This window comes from Pygoscelis adeliae, unplaced genomic scaffold, assembly GCF_000699105.1.
Source record: "Pygoscelis adeliae isolate BGI_AS28 unplaced genomic scaffold, ASM69910v1 Scaffold226, whole genome shotgun sequence".
Lineage (NCBI taxonomy): Eukaryota > Metazoa > Chordata > Aves > Sphenisciformes > Spheniscidae > Pygoscelis > Pygoscelis adeliae.
In genome coordinates, this window is record NW_008824983.1 from 2,983,894 (window position 1) to 3,007,228 (window position 23,335).

A 23,335-nucleotide genomic window follows, 5' to 3' on the forward strand; every position below is an offset into this window, starting at 1 on the left:
CTCAGTAGGGTTACATGCTTGTGCAGAATTCTGGATCCTTGGGGCAAGAAAGATTTCTGTTACAAAATGCATTGCTCAGTGTGTTAGTAGTCTAAAACTTAGTTGCTTAGTGATATAGGAGAATGTTGCTAACCTGAACTTCTAATACATATTTCTCAGGAGAGGAAGATCTAGCTGTAGATGCTGTATTTTAGGGAAATACTTTTGAGGGGGAACCGACAAAAAAAAAAAACAAGGTAGAAAATTTTCCAGATACTCATATATTGTAATCCCTCCCTCGTGCTTCCCAGGTACGAAAGGACAATGCAGCAGGAAGTTTTATTTCTCATCTGATTTTTTTTTTTAATTTGTTTTTTCAGGTACAACACCAGACTCATGTGAGCTTGCCGCATCTTGCCTAATGGAATTGCTCAGACTTTCACTGCTGTAAAAGAAGAGGAGATTTGGATTCTTGATAGTTGGCACTGAGAGACTACTCACTCACTGTAAGTCAGTCTTCCTTATATCATGGATGCGGTGCCCTCCCTATTGGAAAGCAGAAGTTAAATTGATGTGGAGCTTGTTTCAGCCTAGAGGGGGCATGATGAAAGAAGCTACATAAGAAGTTTCTTGCTATGAAGAATCACTCCATCAATGGAGAATGGGAGAGGACTGTAGTATAGCTTGCATAGAGGCAGGACTTGAATCCCCTTTGGGGATGATACATTGTGCTTAACTGTACATCTAGAAGAACAATTGAAGGATGTAGCAAGGAAATGGAATAGGTAAACTTGAAGTTGTGCTAATGTAACCTTATATTCTGCTGAGATGAGGGTAATTGTTCAAAAATACCTCAAAGCTGTGTTACTTTTGAGGGAACTGGAAAAAATACTATTTGTTGGGTTGTACTGTGTTTGGGTTCCCTTTAATCGTAGGCTTTGGGGTTTCCACTGGTCACCTACCACGTCAGGAAGGGACTCTTTCACCCATTGTGCCATTGAACTCTTTGTGGTTTGTGTCTCATTCTGAAATGCTCTCCATAGACTGCAGCCAAAGATAGGACTTTGGCAAGGTTGAGATAATGTTACCGGTGATATTGAAAAACTTCTCATGTTGCTGATGGGTGTTTTTTGCCTGAGTGTTCACTAATTGTGAGATTTATCATTAGGAGGAAGTTCTGTCCCAAGTCATATTGCCAGTGTTTGTTGCACTTGTGGCATTTTACCTTCTCTGATAGCATGTAAATGTACTCACAGTGCATGCTGAATACTTAACAATTTCTTGTTTGGGCTAGGGATGTTGATAATGCACTTGAGCTGCCTGGCTAGCTGCTTGTGCTGCATTTTAGCTTTTTTTTTTTAAAATATATTCTTGGCCTTTTTAACCTATAGGTATTAGTATTATAGGGCACATAGGACAGGTAGGATGTTGTAGGTCTTACATGCATATAACTCCCATATTTGCTTGCAGTTGTGGAGGGCTGGATGTTCTGAACTGTGCAGTTCTTAGTCCTGTGATTGTATATAAACCAATGTTTTGAAATTAGTGTTAACAGGCTTACATGGATCTTTCACCTGTAAAGCAGAATATCGCACGGCTGTTCTACACTAATTTCCCATTGTACTTACATCTGTGTTTGTGTAGGCTTAGTCACTGCTTTAAGCTTGACGAATTCTTTTAGGTTTAATTTCTCACAGTTTCTGTTGTGAGTATGTAAAAGGTATTGCTAGCTGTATATTGCCTAGTAGGACTTACTTTCCTCTGGAAAGCTGGAGATGGGTCATGAAAACTGAAGTAGCAGGCACAAGGGTTGAATCTTTGCTAGATGTGGCTGCTATAAAGCACATTAACATCCATGTGTGTTTTCAGCTTCTACAAATTAGAAGCTGAAAAAGAGTCGGAGGAGGAGAGCAAGGAGTGGAAAATACTTCTGCTTGGTAGAAGTGGGTACTGCCATACTGATACAATGGGCTCTCTCTGGGAGGTGTGCAGTTGCTATAGGATCCTTTTACCTATGCAGATAGCAGAGTTTATCAAATACTGTTACAAAATAGTTAGCTGATTATGTTGGGAAGTTTTATGTTTAAGTAGCTGTCATGGTTTAACCCCAGCCAGCAACTAAGCACCACACAGCCGCTTGCTCACTCCCCCCTATTGGGATGGGGGAGAGCATCAGAAGAGTAAAAGTGAGAAAACTCGTGTGTTGAGATAAAGACAGTGTAATAGGTAAAGCAAAAGCCGCGCACACAAGCAAAGCAAAACAAGGAATTCATTCACTCCTTCCCATGGGCAGGCAGGTGTTCAGCCATCTCCAGGAAAGCAGGGCTCCATCACGCGTAACGGTTACTTGGGAAGACAAATGCCATCACTCCGAATGTCCCACCCTTCCTTCTTCTTCCCCCAGCTTTATATGCTGAGCATGATGTCATATGGTGTGGAATATCCCTTTGGTCAGTTGGGGTCAGCTGTCCTGGCTGTGTCCCCTCCCAACTTCTTGGGTACTACTAGCCTCCTTGCTGGTGGGGTGGGGTGAGAAGCAGAAAAGGCCCTGACCCTGTGTAAGCACTGCTCAGCAGTAACTAAAACATCCCTGTATTATCAACACTGTTGATGACTGTGTTCCAGCACAAATCCAAAACATAGCCCCGTACTAGCTACTATGAAGAAAATTAACTCTACCCCTAGCCAAAACCAGCACAGTAGCAAAGCGATGTTTCGTGATTGTCTAATGACTTTCAAGAAGTTTCTGTGTACTTGGCAGAAATGAATATAGACCTGCCCCACCCCAGTGTGCAGTGTGTGGCTATTTTGTTTACACAGGGGGTTCCTGTGGAACAGGTACGTTCATGACTTCACATGGAGTCATGCAGGAAACTTGTGAAAAAAGTCAAGCCCTCACTTTGCTTATCCTAATCTTTCCAGTTCAAGAATGTTCTCCATTGAAAGACAATTTTGATAGTTGCTAAAAGGAAGGGTGGTAGATCTACAGGGATACAAAACTAAGAGTTTGAACAGTTAGAAAAAGGGAATTTTTCATTGCTCCTCTAATAGCTGTAGCAGAAGGCCGCAATGAGAACTAGTATTTATCTTCACAATATTTTTTTCATACTGATGTAGTACTGTCCTGTTGGCATATGTCCTTGGAATGCATTAATACTTTGTAACACCCTTTTTTAAGATATATTAGATCTCACGTTAACACGTGGTGTAATTTCACTGAATAGCTCTGTCTTTGAAAAAGGAAAGAAACAGTACTCGGTGCTCAAAGTGAATTCACCTTAAAGTGAAGTTATCTTAAATTCATTTTTACAAAGTTGAACACTGAATCTATGGCTGTTATAGAAGCAGTTTCCATGTTACTGAGCCTTTAGAGGAATTCTTTACTGCTCTCTTGGACATAGGAAACCATAGTGAAGGACGTCATCCTCATTCCTCAATCCTCATAAATTTTATTTAGTGTATTCCTTTGTTGGTATTTTCTCTCAGTTTTGCCAACCTAAAATTCCAAGCTTAGTTCTTCAGTACAAATATGTACATAGATTTTTGTTTTTCTCACTTGGGCTACTGACACAGTAAATCTTGTGAAAGGTAATTCATTTTACTTTGTAAGCTGAATATTGACACAAATGTTAAGAATATTGGCAGCTCGACATTGTCTGCTGGCTCTTTACTAACTGTTTTATAGGAGAAATTCTTTGTACAGAACTAAATTCTGTGCTAAAATACATTGTTTAGTACTTCCTTTGAAGGAAAATGAGGTCAAATCCTAGTGTGCATGTACTTGTAAATGCAAAAAACCTGTTGTGCACAACCTTAGCTGCTCTTTGTGCACAAGCTCATGTCTATGAATTTAAGCTCCTTCTCTCAGATGAATTCCGAAGTCTTTCTTGTGGATTTAGTTACGAATACTTGCACTAACTTATTCAATGGATAGTAGCATAGGTAGATGTTCCTGCAAAAAAAGAGTGGAGAAGGGGAGAAAAAGGATGTTTTTTAGCTTACTGTCTTACTAGTTGCTATTGAAACAAATTAATTTTGTGTCATTTTTAAAGACTAAAATAAACTATACATCTGAGCGTCATGGATGGCTTCCATGGAAGGGAGGGGTGAAGAAGCAGGATAACTTCACCTCATAAGAGCATAATTTGTAATTTTTTGTTTTAGTGATAGGTACTTTGGTCTTAAACAGATAATACCTGATGAGACAGAGGAACTGTTTGAAACAACTGGACTGCTGATTTTGTATGATTACAGAATAAAGTCATTTTTAGAATTTGTGTCAGTAGAAATTAAATGTTTGTGAAATTATGAAAAGGTGGATCAAATGTACAGGCACTGTTTCACTAATACAGCGTTGTAAACCAGTCATAGCTTAAATGCATCTTTTGGGGCAAGTTGTCACTTGTAAATGCCAGACGTGTCAGGCTGATGGTGGGCTTGAAAGTGGCGTGAAAAGGTTGTGAACTCCTTGGTCCGGTGGTGTCAAGGCCACAGACTGTTCCCCCTGCAGCAGGGACATCCTATGTCTCAGACATGAAAATTCAGATCCCTTTTAATAGTTACTGCTTCCTACTTTAGGCGAGACTATGAACTTAAGTGCTTGAAGTAGGCAATTAGCATAGCCAAAAGTAACTTATAGAGAAGATCATGAATCTTGTCTCATGTTATTCAAACTTTTGATTCTTTACGCTTATATGCAGAGAAAAGTAGCAACTGCTGTGTGTCTCGTCGTTCCAGGGACAATCAGGTTGGTCACCCTTCATTTTAGCAACAGGAACAAATTGCCTTCTTACTGGTATTACAAGGAGGATTTTACAGTGAGATTCTGCATTTTGCTTCCAGAAGGTGATACAGATAGTCCAGTTTCTTACCACTGAAAATGTTTCATCTCACTGAGCAGAAGCACATACTTTTCATCTGGAGGTCATGAACTCAGTCAGTCCTTTGATGTAAATCAGCTTTGTGCTTGGAGAAGCCATGAAAACTTGCCCCTCGTCTTAAGAGTAGCTCTAAGATACCATCTCTGTCTTTCATGATATGTTTGAACATGTGTTTCCATCAGCCTTATCTCTTTTAGGAAGACTGGGTAACTTTTTCCTGTCTTTGCTTATGTAAACTCTGATAAAGTTGCTTATTTGTCCACCAGGTGAAGAATAAAAATGCTTCTTCACGTATATAAGAAGGCAGAAGATTTGTCAAATTTCAAGGGTGGCCTTAGAAATTTGTTTGTGAAGAGCAACTGTTGTATAGCTTCAGGACTCCTTGCTTTCCAGTTGTGCAACAGCAAAGGTTTTGCAGGCAAGCTAATTGCGTGAGAGGGGAAGAGAAGGCTGCAGTTGTTGGTGGACTCCTTTAGTGGTATGGTAATGAGCATGTGGGACTGAATCTCCGATCCTGGCATGTGTAATAGTGAATGAGGTGTTTTTGGCCTCTAGGGACTGTTTTGCTCATTCACTGACTCCTAGTTTAAATGCCTTATACTCCCATTGCTTTTGGGAAAAGGTCATATCCTCATTTTAATTCATAAGGCAAGTTCTTGTAGCAGTAGGTATTTGAAGAAGAAACAAAAATTGCCTTGTTCCTTTAGGTTTGAAGAAGCTTCCTACACTAAGCAGAAAAATACTATGATTATTAAAGTAGGTACTTTTCAAGGAGAAATAGACTACTTTAAAGATGGAGTAAAATGTTAACAGTATAATTTTTTTAAAGCCACTTGTATAAAGTTCACAATCAGTAGTAATGTGTTCTAATATTGTTTTATCCTCACTTGTTGGTCCAAGCATGTAATCAGTTGTAGATTTTTTTTGTTGTTGCATATCTTATCAAAGCATATATGAAGGATGAAAAAAGGTCAAACCTGACCAAGGATAATTATCATAGTCATTCACAAACAGAAATGTATTTATGAAAATGTAACGTGTTTTGCAATATTTGTTTAATGAGTTTTTTAAACTTACTGACTTTATGCATGTGCCACACACGAAAGAAAACATCTACTGTGGAGACACATGCTTTTTAGCTACAAAACCATAGCAAGAACTTTTGAGAAGAAAAATATATTCTCCTGTCAGCTGAAGTTATGTTGAAGGAACATTAAGATTCTGGCAGAAAACCAGGCACGGTCTTACCTGGTAGGAAGTACAACATGCTAGCTGGTAACTTACAGACGTGATACTGAGCATCAGAGCAATACAGTATAAAATTATTTTAAAAAGCTTTAAGATTTCAATGCAGCAGCATGTTTTACTGTAACTTTCACTGGTCTTCCCTTCTGTCCAGGTGACTTCTGTGCTTCCATATTTCCTGGAGGAGACCTGGGCTCTGCTGCTGTGTTTTTGGAGGATGGCAAGTTATTAAAGAAAAGGAAAAGTTCTTGATCTAACATCAGATTTCATATGATGCCTTATCTTAAAAAGACCAAAAATTCTCCTTCTCTTCCCCCCCCCCCCCCAAGTTTTGTCCATGTATATGTTTGTCCCCAGGAGTTTTTTTACTCCTGGTACTCAGATATCTGAACAATTTGACAACTGTCCACAGGTGTGTTTGAATGTACTGCAAGTAGTAGCTTATTTTAAACAGTAGGAATTGTGCTTTCAGAAAAATCAAAGAAATTTAAATTATTATTCTACTTTAGAAGTCTAATACTAAGTGATTAATGAAAATGTTGATACTAGAAAATTGTCCTTCTGTAGTGCAGCAAGTGTTTGGAACTGCTAACAAGCTGTCGACTGCTACAAAATGAAATAATTTTAATTCTTGGGGACTCTTGTCCCCAAAGGTAGGTGCTGTCAGCTACAGTAATAGCCAGAGACAGCAGTGCTCACTGTGTTGACAGTGAAAAAGCTGTGTGTGTTTCTGGTTGAGAGACATCAATAGAATTTGGTGTTGCTGCTGAGAAGGATAAGGAGGAGTTAAAAAATGCCCTGTCCCTTTACGTGTGATTTTAACGCCAACTTTTATTGGGCAGCAGCTCTGCTTCTAAAGGCTGAAACCGTTTGTTAATGCAGTTTTAAACATTTAATGACACACCATTCCCTACCTGCTGATCTTACTTTTGTCATCACTGGACAAAATGATATTAACAAGTGGTTGGCAAGGTAAAAGGTACGCTAAGATAAGCTAGTTTATATTTTTACCTGTAATACATTCCAGCAGCTTTTGAGAGAAAACATTTGGTTGAGAGGAAGTGGAAAAAGCATTCATCATTTAGCTCAAGCTTTGGGACTCTGAAGGAAACTGGATTTTCCACCGTATGGAGGGAGACGGGCTGCAAAGTGAAGAACTGAAAAGTTCAGTGGATTTCGATTTGTCATGAGGATAGTATAAATTTGCAATTTTTCTATGCCTGTAGATGGCTTTCATAGCTAGTAAACTTCTAACTAAATTTAGCGTGTTGTAATGAAATGGGGATGAGAAAATATAAACAGAGCAGACTGTGTTCTCTACCTGTAAAGAGGAAACATGCTACATATCTCTGTGGTCACGTAAATTAAGGTGATACCGGAAAACTACAGAAGTGTCCCTAAATCCAGAAGAAAATTTTATTTTTTTTTTAATTGGCTTTAATCTTTTTGTATGTTTGCTTTTTATGAAGATATGGAAAGACTGATTCTCATTAAAACCTAGTGAACTATATGTGGATATTTGGTAGTAAATTTAGCTTAGCAAAACAAAGTACTTTCACAGACAGCTGTACATATTTGCTTAATTAAGTAATAATTTATATAGCAACTCATATGTCTAATTCAGATTCTTAACTACACTTTTTATTACTCTTGGTATGGTGACTAAGTTGATATTCTGTGTATGATCTGTAGTAGTAAACTGTATTTCCACAGAAATTGGTTAAAATACGGAAAAAGTAATTTTTAAAATTACATTTTAAAGTGTGCAACATACATAGAACTAATTTACGGAACCAGAAATGTATAATTGTACCACTGTACTGATTCGTTTCTGGTTGTACTGCAGAAGTGTAAAAGCTGTTGCCTTGCACAGTTTCTTGGTATTTTGTTAATTTATTAGGTGAAGAATTAGCAGTTCTTTCAATTCCCATCTGCCTTCCCCCTTTTGAGCGAGCAATATACAACTCTTAAGACTAGGCAGTGTATATTACCTGAAGATGATGTTGCTATATAAAAGTTCATGTTAACTTTCCAGAGCAGCCTTGATTCCAAGTGGGTGATAAACAGCTCTTCCTAATTCCATGGTTAGAGTCCTTTTTAAAACTTTCCATTTAAATGTGTGCTGCTTTAATTTGCTTTTTCAATTTAAATCATTTTTAGTAGACTATTGTCTGGCAGTGTAATCATGCCTTCAGAAGTAAAATTTCAAAATTAAACATTTTGACAGGATTATTTTTGCTGATCTTTCAGGTTGTCCATAATGACCACAATTTCAGTATTTCTAATGTTCTGTCATCATCTGGGGTGACAGAATCCACCTGTCCCCTGAGAAACACAGGGGACAGCTCTCCTGTTTCCTTCCTTTCTGTTCTTTTAATGGGAAAGACAGGTCATAAAACATGCAAAAACTCTAACTGCCACACTCTAAATAACAGTCAGACAGTAATTTGCTTCCAATAGTACATTTTACAAGGAGTAACTACCAAAGACTTTTAAATCAACACTGGTTAAACTCAAGTTTTATGATCGGTAGTGTTGTAGTTTGGAAAAGGCATTAATGAATACTCATCATTCTCTTTAAGTAAACATAAAGGAGTGAAAATGTAAATAAAAGTGAGTGTTTTTCTACAGCAGACCACTAAGCCTGGAGAATTTGTTGCACGTGCTGTATTTTTGCTGTATGACCAACTATAGAAGTGTTCGTATCTGTGTCTGAAATACTGATAAACTTTTTGGTTTGGTTCTCTTATAAATCAGTCCTTGACAGCATGCATTTTTATTTTTATTTCACTCGTTGTTGGGGGATATATTGGAGAGAAGAAAAGGGAAGCCAGCAGTGGGTGAGGGAGGACTGTGGCTGGCTGGCTGTAAGAAAAGTGGGGGTTTTACTGATCCAGTTAAATCCTCTTCTTGGCTTTGTGCAGCATGGGGTCTTCTACAGAAGTAGGCTGTATTGGGCCATTTTCCAAAGAAATGCTTGGATGTATCAAATTTGGAGACAAGGTTTTTTCCCTTGCTAGCTCAAATCCTGCTGGGCGTTGGTTAGAGAGTGAGGAAGTGCCTCTTTTCAAAATCATCACATGACCAGCAATTCCAAATTTTTTGAAAGTCTCCTAAATACAAAATTATTCTTCCCTCAGGCCATAATTCATGCTTTCACTTAGACACTGAATCTAGAAGGCTGTTTGTTCTATCTGGCCAAACTGTAGTTTATACTTTACCCTTAAAAGTTTTGCATACTGTTTATGGTTTGGGTTTTTTTAGTGCCATACAGTTCTCAAAGAAATCTAAAAGAAAACACTAGTAAGATGTGGTGATAGCTAAATAACAGCTGTTAAGGGCATGAGTCAGCATCTTCCCCTGCAACTGTCTACCCCTGCAACTTGTGAGATTTCTGTCTAACCTGTATTTGCAGCCTCCTTGGTGAAGGAATGCTGGTGACCAGTGTGCAGGGGCTGCCGCGATGGATGTACTCTGTGTTTCGCTTTGCCTGTCTCTGGCACTGGTCAGTACAAGATGCTATGGAGGAAAGCGCGCCAGTCCTTATCCTGAATAGTTATAAAACACTTGCCCTTTTGTCAGACCCTTCCTATAATCTTCATCAGGGTGACTTACGATGTGGTGTGAAAAAGGCTGTCTTTAAATTGTTTTTTTAAGTTTATAGAAATTGCACATTCTAGTCTAATAAGTGTATACCTTGGTGGTGTACACGAAGCTAAATAACTTTATAGGGATTGACTTTAGATATATGTGGCAAAAATAAGTCTGTTTTCAGGGGTGGTATATATTACTTCTACTGGCAACAATTGCCATGACCTAAAGTATCAGCTTGAAAAAATAATGCTCATTTCACTTAAATAAAAAAGTGAAACTACAAAAAAGAAAATCCCCAAACACCAAGCTAAAGAAAGCAATGACTGTAGTGAACTGTAACAGCTGCAATAACAAACAAACAGAGTTGGCCCTTGAAATGAAAGGGGGGGGACTAAACACCCCTCCAGTGAAGTAGCTTTACACTGTATCATTAAATCTCACTTGACAAAATTGAGATGTGTTGTTCAAGACACTTGCAGTGAGAAACTTCATTTTTCATTTGAGGCTGTTCTCTTCCCACCCCCAGAAATGCCTGCAATCTCTCACTGGTTTTGGCTGTGTTCTTCAGTTTGTTTTCTCCCTGCAGTTTTATTTCATATGGAAGATTTTTGAACAATATCACAGAAGTATTTGCAAAAGAACCACCACATAACATTCCTAAATACTGAGTATCTTTCAGATTGTCAGTATGTCAAAACAGTATTACTACTAGGAGCTGTGTTTTAGTAAAAGTGAATGTGTTGGTAGGAGGGTGGCACCATGCATCAATAGTGAGCATCTCTGCATGGCAGTGGGAAGTACAGAGGACAGTATGGCTGAAAGATGGAGAGGACTGACTAGAAGCTTTAGAGAAACATAAGGAATGAAAGAAAGGAGCGATAAGAATTTCTTACACCTTTGCATTTCTGCACTTGAAATCAGATATCGGGCTTTGTATAATACATGTATCTTTCAAAGCAGAAGTAGAAAGACATTTTCAAATCATGAACAGATTTCAGGGTTCTGTAAAACATAACCAGGCTAAAATCTTATTTCTAAATGTATTTCATTTTATTCCTGTCAGTGTTGTCTTGGCTCTTCAATATTTTTGAAAAAGCAAATGTAAAGGTTTTGAAAACCCCCATTAAGACTGAAATGCAACTCAACGTACATGACTATCACAGTTTTCTTCTTTTCTTTGAAGTCCTAATGGAGGAGCATAAAATACCTCTGCAAAGTTATGTTGGTCAAGGTACAGGTTATTTAGTGTGCATCTGTTTAGGCAGATTTGAATATTTTGGGGTTTATCTTGTTAGCATCTTCAGACTTGGTTAAATCATGACTAGCAGCACAAAATTTGAGGAAATCTTTTGAAGTGGAATCTTTGGCTATAAGCTGGAGGCCCTTTTAATAGTGGCTTGCAAGGGATATGGAGCTACTAACACTGTCTTTTGCCTGGATGTCTGGCTGTGTGTGGGATGCTCCAGCTGTGCTGTTAGACTAGTCACCTGTGGGAAGATAAATTCATGTTTTTCAGTTACATAACTATGCATCACATTTTATTTAACTTAGAGCCCAGAAGTCTGACCACAACATGCTAGATACGATGTATGCATTTAAAACACAAAGGCATTGTCATAGAAAAAACAATCTGCACATTTAGACTTAATTATAAAAGGATCGTTAGCACTTGAACCAGCTGATAGCATCACTGTAGATGTACGTGTAGAAAGCATGTATATAAATATGCATATACTTTGCATAGGCATTGGAAATAAAGCAGCTTTATGACCAGCAAGAATTGTGGGTTTTGCCACGGAAGGTGCTGTAGAAGTTCTTAGCCTGATAAATGGAATACAGCTGCTGAAGGTGTATTCGGTAGAGAGGAAGGCTGTGGTCCACCTGCGTCTCCCAGGCAGGTGGCATACTGATGGATTTGGGTACAGTGGCCATCTCAGAAAGCACAAGTGATGCAGGTGTTGAGTGAAATGTCCGGATCTGTTCAGACTCTGCAGTGACTCAGAAGCTAGGGGGCTTCGGCCTTAGCTTCCAAATATGTTCTGTTGTGGGGCTAGTGCAATCTAATAGGCAGTGACCTTTAATTGTCCTTCAGCCTTGCAGCATCAGTCTGCAACTGTCACAATTGAGTATTAGTCAGTAAAATTCCCGTCATTAAGCTGGAGTCTGAGAACAACAGGCCTTCATTCTTCTTTTTTTAGGGATAGCTTTATTTGAGGTCTAACAAAGTGTCCTTAGCAAGGTCTTTGCTTATTTAGCTGGTGTGAATCAGAGTAGCGTGTTATAAATTCAGGGTAAGGAAGATGTACCTTCCTTTTTATAAAGAATTTTTTCATTGCTGTCACAAAAGAAGTACTCATATTTCTGAATGCGTTTGCATTTCAGAGTACTCTGAAATGATTGTGAAAACCAGCATTGCTGATTTTTATTTATTTATTTCTGTTACCAGTGGTGACCAAGTCCTGATTCGGTATGTTACAGAGAAGATCAAATGGAAGGCTTTTTAGTGGTTTTGGAGAAATCGTGGTGACCCAATTTGAACTGTTTGCTTTCACATGATTTATTTAATTTGCTACCTGTGAAATACCCTGTTTCTGCACATGTGGACATGAATGCGGATTACTCTAAGTGGATGTTGTTGAAATATCTTGCTGCTTGCTTAGCTGAAGAAAAGTCAGGCCTGCAGCATCCCTGGAATTGGTTCTGAATATAAAAAAGCCAGTGGTTGATTATGTACAAAATGTAAATTGTCGTTCTGCTCTGTTCAGATATAACTAATGTGTGACTTAATATAGATATGTTAGCTGAGAATCATTACATTCACATGGGAAGAAATGCATTTGTCGCATGTACTTTCTCATGCTTAATGCATAACGTCCAACTTGACAATTCCTGCACTTGTTGGTGAGTTTAAGCCTCTTAAATTTGCTGTGTAAGGTTGTTAAGCTGCTGGTTTTAACTTCTAAATGCCTCATGCTTTTTTCCATGTCCTCGCCTAGCTCTAGAAAAGTATTCCAGGCACAGGGAGTGGGGCAAAGAGGAAGATGGAGAGAGATGGAGCTGTGAATGTACGAACTGGCAACAGGAGATGTGAACTCTATTTGAGCAGTTTGTGGAGTCCCCAGGAAAAAATAATATAAAGTCAGGTCCCTCTGCACAAGGCAGCAAAAACAGTGTGTTGCAGCATTTACTGGAAGCTCTAATTATTTTAAAGCACTGTATGCTGGAATTGCATAAACAACCCACAACAGCAAATGACACTTTTCAAAATGAGTTGCTGGACGCCATAGGGAGTAAAGACAAACTTACATCCAGTTTTGGGGAATGATACTGAAGTTTTTGATAGGTTGGTGATGGTGATAAGTCAGAATTTGAATGGCTGGGAAAGCTATCATTTATGTGAAAGCAAAATGTGAAGTGTGAAAGTTTAATGCGGTTTTGGGTCAGTCTAAATGAACTGCACTTTAGGGTGGGTGTTTTGGGAAGCATGAAGATGCAGTCAGCTTTCACTGGATGCTATTCAGAGCCTGGCATGTGGCTCACCATTTGTCCCACTTTGAAAATCTATGTTGAAAAACCTAATGGTGCTGAAAGGGGAGAAACACAAGGAGAGAGACCAGAATCTTTTTCTCCAAGTAATTCAATAACTTTTTTGTACTTGACACAAATATAAATTATTTGGATTTTGATGTGTGGGCTTCCTAAATGAACTGGCATGCAGCTCTAACAGCATTTTAATTCAATTTACCAAAATGAAGAGACAATACAACACCAGGTGCTCAAGAAATGTGTCGTGTTGCGCTATACTCTGTATTTCTTGACTCTCACCTTTTCACCCATTCAGCATAAGCGATCTATTCCTAAAATCATCTCTTTAGGTGATGCAAATGATACTGGAGTGTTACAGGAGATCCTGCTTGCTTTGTCACTTTATTTTATTGTTTGGTTACTGACTTGAAGCAATGATCACCTTCGCTGTTCGTCTGCCTAACTGGTATTATAAAATCATACTAGAGAACAACCTTTCAATCATCTCACTCTGTGAACTATGTAGGAATAGCTTTAACAACAACTGTATTATTCTCCAGATGAGTGTAAGTCTTCTACTCTGGAAGATCATTATAACGAGGGACATCAGGGGGCTGGCTGGTCCTTCAGTCAAAATAGGAACTGTTTGTCCTTTTGATTCTCTCTCTGTATGTGCAGGTTTTCAGAGTTTGGTTTTTTTTTTTTAGGAAATCAGATGTGTGTGGTACTTTTCCTGACATCTTTGTGTTGCTAACCACAAAATGCAGCTCAGATTTCATCCATGAATAACTTGTTACATAGAAGTCCCCCTCTTCTACTCCAGGAAAGCCTGTAAGTCTTTCCAAAAGGATATTTTTGCAGCAGTCTCTCCATTGCACATGAAGTGAAAATATGCTCAAACTACCTTGCTCTTTTCCCCAGATGCTGATGAGCAGTCAGGGGAGTTAGCACGCCCCAGAACTACAGTCTGAAATAGGAGCTGGGGGACTGCCGGCTCCCACAGCCACCTTACTTGTTTGCTGTTAGGACAGACAGTTGAGTTATCTTCTTATTTTTGAGAACAGAAGAGAAGACTGGAAAACTGCAAATGCTGATGATGTAACTTCTCCAAATGTAATCCTTCCAACAGCCATCGGTCATTCCAAGATTTATCTTTAATGTGATATTCCATGTAAATCCTTGTTATTTTGGAGTAACAAAAGTAAAAGATTGGAATATTTTTGATATATTTTATGATGTGCTCTTAAAAACAGTATGACATAATGCTTAGTAGAAAAGATTGGGTGCATTTTATATAGAAATTTTAAATTCTCTTGACTTAAATTATCATTCACAGTAATTTTTTTCACATTCCTCCGCCAGGTGTTCACTTTCTGCATACATTTAATTTTTCTACCTTTTCACAAATGCATAGAACAAAATAATGAAATTCAGTTCAATGGTTGTGTTTTAACTGTCTGTATGGCACAGGTGTATTCTTTCTAGAAGAAAGTGTGAGTTATGAAAATGCTTTAATGTCTGCAAACTTCAAGCTTTGTGGTCAAGACTTGATGAAAACTTTGAAACTCTATGTACAATCTTGAGCAGCCTTTGAAAAGACAATTTTATGTCAAAAGTGCAATTTTATGCCGTGAGCTTTGTAAAGGTGTTTTCCTCCTCTGTGTTCTATATTTTGCCATGTAAAAAACGTGTACTTGTATGAGTTTCTTGGACCTTCTATCCTAAAAGTATCATTTGCTGGCAAAATTGTGGAAAACACAGTGAAAGATGAATATTAATAAAAGTCAAGGAAAAAATATGTAGGTCAGCATGGGTGAAGTGGGTATGACTGCCATCTGATAAGAAATTAGCTTTCAATATTATATTTCCTGCAACTTCATATGTTATTTTAGTCATATTTTTATTAAAAATAAAAACTCTTCCTCTAAGAAATTACTTTTTTCTATTTTCCTTTTCAGAAATTCATCAAGTGCACTATATGAAAAATTGTGGAAAATGTCTTGTTAAGTATGTCAGGATGCACTTTATGCTGTACTACTCATAATTAACCGCAGGTTTAATTTATTTTTGTGTTCTAAGTTCTGATGGTCTAGAAAGCCACAACCATATGCCGGCATTTTAGAAACAAGCACAAAAATGATGAGAGATTGGGAGGAGAGTGGAGAGGTAGAAGACAAAGACTAAAAATGGTGGCACTCTTCTAATCTTAAGCAGTTTAAGGAGAATCTACATCACTTGTAAACACTTCTGTTTATTGTTGCTTTTATAGCCTATAATTAAAATCCAGTTGTTAGTTGCAGTTCAAGTATAACCAACCTCAAAAATGCTGTGAAGCGACCAAGAGGCTAGACTGCACACATTACAAAACTCCTCACGTTGTTGTCTGCTGTTTCTATAGCCTGTTTACAGTGACTGGGACTGAAGTAAAAAATGAGAGTACTTGTTAAAAATAACAAATATGGATTGTTAAGTTGTAGCACCCTTTCACTGAGCTCAAATCAAATCTTCTTTGTAAATTATTCATTCTTTCATATTGCTGAGGCATCCTAATTAAAACCTTCCATCTTTTAAACCTCTAAAAATGCTTGAGAATGGGGGTGTAGCTGAAGCTTTTCCTAATCATGCAGAGTTTCTTTTGGTTTTAATTTAAATTCAAATAGGTAGCTGGTAGCTTGCACTAACCTGAATCTAAATGTAAGACTAGGGACAGAATCTTTTTCAGATATGTCTGGATCAGTTGAAAATGATACTGCTTCCACTTTCTTGCCCACAAGTTGGTGGTGACCATCCCTGTGTTTTAGCCAAAGCAAAGTATGTGAACTACCTCCCGTGACAAATGACTCTCTGCTGAAATGAATTAGGGAGGGCTCCGGTGACTGATTGATTGATTTATTTATTGTCAGGGGAACTACTGATCTCTAGAAAAGGGACAGTAACAAATTGCTTAGGAGCAAGAATTTTGTTAACTGCTTTGGCAGTTTTAAAAGTGAATATGAATTTGAGCTCTAACCTGTCAGTGGAGGCACTGAGCTGCTACTGAGTCGCATAAAAGTTCTCAGCAGCTTTGTATTAACTGAGCTCTATTGCTGGAGACAGGCCATATTTTTACATTGGGATGTCATACTGTAGTAGTCTTGTATAAACAAATTTAGTGCATTAAAACTCTATACATCTTCCTTGTTCTGGGCTGTCTGTAATAGCGTTAAATTATTCAGTCTTAATTGAAGCTTTCCTTTTTGGCCAATCTCCTAACTTGCTTTTAGATTTTGTTCCATTGTAGCTAGGCAGCGGCAGGACAAGGTCTGACATGAAAGCACTCACTCTGAAATGGACCTTCTGTTCTTCCCGAGCATGGTTGCTGCTTCTGCAGCTTTGTGTTCGCTTTGTTCGTTTTTCAAGGTCAAAAGTTCTTTTACCAGCTCTGTCCAAGTAGAGCCTCTAAGGTAACCCTAGCTGTATTTGGGTTCTCCTCTAGAACTTGAGGAGGTGGTGGTGGGGTTCTATCATTTGAGGTGGGGAGAGGATCCCTTTTACGGTCTCTCTTCTGCTCAAGAGTTACCCTTTTAACCTAGTCGGAGGCCCTCATCTCTAGCCTGCATCTTTTTTGGCTGACCCAGCTATTGTGGTTGATACTTTCTTATTTCGTATTACTTAGGCAAAACATTGCATGTAATCATACAGATTTATAATCTGGTTTCCCACATCTTGCATCTCTCTGCTTTAGGTCTCTTTCAGTTCATCTTTATCTTATGCCATGAGGATAAAGTTGCAGAAAACCTGATCTGTGGAACCTCTTTCCTGGTTCCCATTATCAAGGTGTTCATTACAATCATAAATATGAATGGATTTAATACCAACTGTGATGTAGACTCTTCCAAGAGCATGGTTCGCTCCATCTGCATCTGCTTCTCATGATTCTTGTCACCTGCATACATGTACGTGATACGTGTTTCCAAGCAAAAGGACTGTTGCAGGCATCGTCCTGTCTGTCCTTGAAGAGCTCCAGCCCCCAAGCCTTAAAATTTTTCATTTTTATTTAAAAGAAACATATTTCTGTGTACACTTTTTTCTTTATATTTGCCTTTTTTTTTTTTTCCTCATTTAAAGCTTGGAGTTAACAAACTCTTACCTTTTGGCATTAACAACAAAAATACTTGGCACTTGTAGTACTGGTTGTCCTTGGTATAAAGTATACTTTATACATGTTTCCTACAACACATCTCTAAAGTGTCAAGGTTTATTCATGCATTGCGTGTTCAGAAACACAGTGTTGAAGTTAGTGGCTCCTCGCCTAAGATGATGTTAGAAAGGGTTAACACTGATGTGCTAACAACTACCTGCCCTCCTTCAGGATACTATGCACCTCTTTAAATGTTTCAAGCTGTCTTCATATGAAAGACCTTCTGTAAAGAAATAATCTGCATAATATTTAAAACAAAGCTGTAGCTCTGTCTGCATTTATAAATAATAATGTTGTAAAGTACACTAAAAAAGGTGTACTGGAATGGACTTGGAGACAGAAGCCTCTAAATATATGGTAAGTTGATCAAGAAGAAATGTGACACTGTCATAACTCATGGTCATTACACTTTAAAGTGTGTAAATGAATTTCTGTGTATACTAGGAAAACCTGAATCTTGTTACCATGGTCATTAAAGTTAATGGGATTTAAATTTTGAGCTAATAGGCCTGCTTATAAAGGAGAAGCACTGAACATTCTCAAAGGGAAGTGTTGTTTCCTTAACTTTTTTCTTTTAGAAATTAAGTGACATACACAAGACATGCATGACAATTCCAGTGTATTGTGGAAAAACAGATATCTGGGAAGGGGAACCCTAGTTTTTGGGAGTGGGGGAGTGGGGCTTGGTGTTTTCTTTTTTTTTTTTTTTTTAGAAAGTAGATGATGCCAAAATGTGAAAAGTAAAACACTACATCAAAGAGGACAAAGCAGGTTTGTTGGAACCTGCCACTCTTTAATGAACATATCTAGCTTTCCTGCATGAGATAAAGGATCTCTGTGTTGTGTTTGCTGTTCACACATACCCCATGATGTTTTTCTTCAGACTTTGGTGAGGATCCTTCCTGGGCCACCAAAACTTTTCCAATAGTCCTTTTTGCTGTTCTACCTGAAACCACAGGTGATTGGTTTTGGGTTTCTTTCTCCATAGTTAAACCAACTATGTCAGCTGGTTCAATAAAATATATTGCTTGATGTCAGCCGTGATAGATTTATGCATCTCACAGCATTATGCAGCTTATCAGGTCACAGAGACAGTCTGATTTGAAGTTACATGAATGCCTTCAATGATTTGACAGGAAAGTGATGTCTTTTTCTTGGTGTGCAGGCAGTGTTGTCTTAAGATCTTGAATTACACTACATGCTGGCAGACTGACAGATGTTTCCACGAGAAGGCACTGACTTCCAGAACTAACATTGTGCCTATCAAAACTGAATCTAGGAAAACAAACAGTATGTATTTCAGTAACGTTTTAGCAATAATGAGTGCAGTTTTAAAAAGGAATAAACCCTGAGGCATAGTGGAGTACCTTTGTTTTAGTGAACAAAGCAAAGCTTTAAATAGTAACAGATAGCAGAAAAATGAAAGGCAACCAAGTCCGTGCCAAAGCACTGATGGTAATGTTTCCACTTGTACCAACTCTGGGATGTTATCACTAACAGATGGGCCTTTCCAAGGTTTTTAGTACAGACCAAAATGATACTGTGTGCCTGTTACTTTCCTTACTGAAAATTATAATAAGCCTTCCTCTCTTTTCTATTGCCTGATCATCCTTTGTCTTTTCACTTGTAAGGTCTTCTCTAGATGAATAGCACTTCCAGTGCAAACAGACCCACTGCTTCTTTATTAATTGAGCATAGGGAGGGCTGTCAACCTCGATAGCACTGCTGTATGCAGTGTATGTTCTCCCAGCGTAGGATTTGATCACAGCTCAGTAGCTGTTATTTTCTGCTCCATCCTTTTGTCAGGGAGACTGTGGACCCCTCTGTTACTGGGTCACAAGCCGGTTCCTACGGTCCCCTGGCTTCTGGCTTCACAGTCAAGTGTCTGAGAGTCATGCTAAGAGCTGGAGGGGGCATGTGGGACCCCATACAGTCTGGTAGCTCCTGCTAGAGAGCCCTGAGCTGCTAGGCTGTCCCTAGGCAAGGCTCCTTCTGAAAGTGATGGGGGGAGAAGGAGAACTAATTATTTAGGACCTGACTGTGAGCTAGGTCAGTCCTATTAGTTATGATTCTCAACTACAATTAAAAGTTGGGTGGAAAACGTGGTATGACAGCTGATTAATTACTGTAATAAAACAGCCATTACTGCATGTATTTTCTGTATTGCTAGTCACCAAGGTTTTTAACATATCTGTCTAGAATATATACCCAGCAAGTTTTTTTATACAAGTGTAATCTATCACAGATCTCCTGGGGGGGTGGAAACAGTGTCAAGCTTACGCATTTAAAATGAATCATGTCATATGCAGTATTATAGTCAGTTTCTATGGTGGATGTGAGGGAAAGGTGGTATTTTTATATATACTTATATTTCAGGATGCCGATTGACCTATTTCTAAATTTATATAAGATTTTTCTAATATAAGGATTGAATTAATCGCCCCAGTGCTTAGTGAAACAGCAGATATTTGCTTTGCTTCAGGAGAGTCTGACTAGACTTGACATTGAAGCATGTTCTTCTTTGATGTCTTTCTTGGGATGTATTCTACTGGATTGTTTCTTTTTTTGTTTTGGTTTTTTGCTTTCTGTACACTGGAATGTACAGGATTTGGTTTCATCAAGTAATGAACATTATATATGAAAAGTAATCTCCTGTTAAGTGCGGTATGTTTGTCATTTGTCTAGCTTTTTCCCTTTCCCACTGTGTCTGTCTCCCTTGATTAGAAAATTAGGAGAGTTTTGTTTGAACTAAATTTTCCTCTTTTGGGTCACTAAAATAGCGTGATTTAATTACTACAATAGCCTCCTGAAGGAGGTGGTCTAGATGGAAGCAACTGTTTCTTTGCATCACAGCCTACTTCAGAGAGTAGTATGTGTCCACGGCTAATGAAAGCATCTGCTCAACAGAGGTTGAGATTTGAATGATGTCTAGAGACAGCACCTATCTGATGGAAGGCAGTTCTGAAATGCTTCCTGTTATTGTTAGTCTCCCTAAGTTGTTTGAACTTTTGTTTTCGAAGTCCTTCAATAGTATAAATCTTATGGTAATTCAGGAACAGCTAATACCCTCCTCGAAAAGACATCTGCAGTAGCTGTACATGGTGTATTTGTAGTCTATAAATAATACTTCCCTTTTTTGAGCCAGATGAGATACCGGGATAGATTAAAGCTGACAATTTGAACTATAACAGAGAAAGCCATGAAAGCATTACGTGGAAAAGACTGTTGCTTTGTTTATCCAGGTGGATGTGAGTGAATGTAACTTAATAATTTAATAATAGCTACAGAGCAAAGGTTTCAGCATGGATTCTTTTTTAATTCTGTGAAAGTCACTCGATGTTGCTTGCAACTCTGATTTGGATTGCTTAGTCCTGTGCTTGCTGCGTCCACATGACTCTCATCAGGCTTTCTGTTTTTCCTATTCTTCTATCCACAAAACCTGAATTGACTACTGTTATAGAATATGTGCACTTCCAGTTTTGCTGCTCAAAATCTCTCTTCAGTGTTCTTTCACTGCTGAATCAGCTCTGAAGCAGCTGTGAAGGCTTTATTTTTCTCCCAGAGCCAATACAAAAATAATTGCATTGCGTTCATTTTTTTACTGCAGTTTTCTTTTTTTTTTCCTGAATTTTTGCCTGTCTTCTTTTGTGAGATGTGGAAAAACTTGAATTTTGCTGTAAGCTTATTGCTTTGAGAGTTGCAAGAGGTGGATTGTGATACTGAGAGGTTGCTCTGAACCTGTGCAATGTTAAAGGTTTGAGGACAACTCAGGACGGAACTTTTTTTTTAAAAATAGGTCTTCCTGTTCTACATATTATCATATGTTTACATTAGCTTTAAGTGATGTAGAATGATAAGGCTCTTAGTAACAGATGATAAGTAGAGATAAGTGCTGTTTATGGGTTTAGGATGTAGTAGCTATAAATAATATTTGATACTCATGTATTCTTAATTCTTTAAAATGCACCTGGTGAGGTCATTTGCAAAAGTATTCTTGGCCTACTTTTGCTGCTGCTGACTTCATAGCGAAGAATTAGGCCAATACTTAGCACTTGTGAAAATTCCTGTCCTAAATTTATTTGGATTTGCCTCAGCCTCACACTTTTGATTTGTCTTTTTGGAGTAGACCGAAGTAAGTGGTAGTGTGTGCTCCAGAGGAAAGGTGGGAACAAACACAGTTCTGAGGCCATCCTGTGGCATGGGGAGGAGGAAAATGTATTGAACCTGAAGCAGTTGGATCATGATGACCTCAAAACATGAATTTCAGCTGTAATCTTAGCTTAGTTAGCATAATACTGATTTTTATGCCTGCTTTAAAGTTGTAATTGCTCGTACCCGGTAGCCTTAAGTTCCACAGGTAATGTAAAGTATCAGTCGCCCTAGAGAGGCCCAGTCACTGCTGCTGGCACCCAGAATATGAGAGTCAGTTTGGGATGCAGGATCAGTGTTTTCACACCTTCCTGGAAGAGTAAGTGGGTTGTAGTTGAAGGGCAACAAGTTTTCTTTTTTTCTTCCTGAACTTGAAGAGAATTTTAAAAAAGGACCACAAAGTAGTTGTTGGAGCATGCAGCAGTTTTCACAGATGAGTTGGGCCATGTTCATTGTTCATATACACTTCCACGTTCACATCTGGAATTTTCAAGGTACTAAGTTAAATTACTGGGAAACACCAATAAAATAATGATAAAAAACTTTGGAGAGAGGGCACATTTCACTCCTGCCTTCTTCAGGGCTGGTAACAAAGGCCTTTTCTTCAGCCCATGTAGTAAATTAATTTGAAGGAATAAAGGAAAATTCAAAAGCCCAATTTTGGAAGCAGACTGACAAAATACTTCAGGTGCTCTCTGTCAGATTTACCCCACCTGTCTCCTGCCCCTCATTTAAGCACCTCTGGTTAGGTGGCTGAGTCACCTTCAGCTCATTTCAATTCTGGAAAAGGGCCCACCTCTCTCTTTTTGATTCCAAAAGGAAAAATGGCATTGCCCTAGGAGATCTTAAGTACTTACTTAGGTGGCGTAAGTCTGTGTCTAGATGACGTCAATGTTAGCAGGTAAAGCAGTGCAGTAAAAGTCGACCTTTGTAGTGAATCAGTTAAAGGTGAGGACCTAACATGTACACCAGGATGACATATAACTTACCTCTAGTGTGTCCTGGAGATATACTCACAAGGTACTGATGACAGCAACTTTCAGTGCATTTTGCTGCAAATTAGAGCCTGTTTCTTGCCATGAACTCCTCCAGTCTTTGCCAGAATGCCAGATAGTCGCCAATGAAAGCCAAGGATAAAGTGCTCATTTTGAACATGGAGCAGTGAAGAGGACAGGCAGTTATTTGAGTGAATAGCGTGCCAAAAAAATTAAAGCACTTGCTGCATGGTACTTTCAAGGGGGTACCTGAACGATGAGTTTGCAGGAAGCATGTTTCCATTCCTGTTGTGAATATTTGACCTCTGCTTGTTGATAGAGATGTTACCATTAAACTCTTTTACTAAATGCAGCTTGAAACTAAGCAAGAAAGTTATACTTTATATTTACTCTACAGTTAAAAACCTGTATAAAGTGAGATAAATCTGAACCTGTTAAAAGTGCTAATCATTAATGAAATGCCACACAAATTTATCTTCTGGATAGGAAGCGACTATACCTTCTCCCAAACGCACTATTCCTAATCACACAGTAGTAATTTCAGTGTAAAACCCGTGTGCCAGGCCCAATTCAGACCTTGCTATCACATTGCTGTGCTGTTCTGCTTTTCTTAGGCTCTTGCATTGTGCTCACTGGCTTTGTACCTGTCTGATGGTTCCTGGAAATAATTGCCAAGCTGATTCACCAGTGAAAGAGCCTCAGCAGAGCTCACTTTCTCACCTGACTTTTGGAGACTCGGGCTGTTTCATTACTGTTGCTGAGCATAGATTTGCTCTGGGGATAATTGA

The 23,335-nt window shown here is 38.5% G+C and overlaps 1 protein-coding gene across 1 annotated transcript in view; it reads left to right on the plus strand.

The window, feature by feature from the left end:
* Nucleotides 1-23,335, plus strand: part of OSBPL3 (oxysterol binding protein-like 3) — a 97,253-nt gene that overhangs the window by 18,553 nt on the left and 55,365 nt on the right. The window contains exon 2 of the mRNA XM_009325728.1: nucleotides 360-485. The gene's annotated coding sequence lies outside the window, so the exon portion shown is untranslated. The remainder of the gene's footprint in view (nucleotides 1-359; nucleotides 486-23,335) is intronic.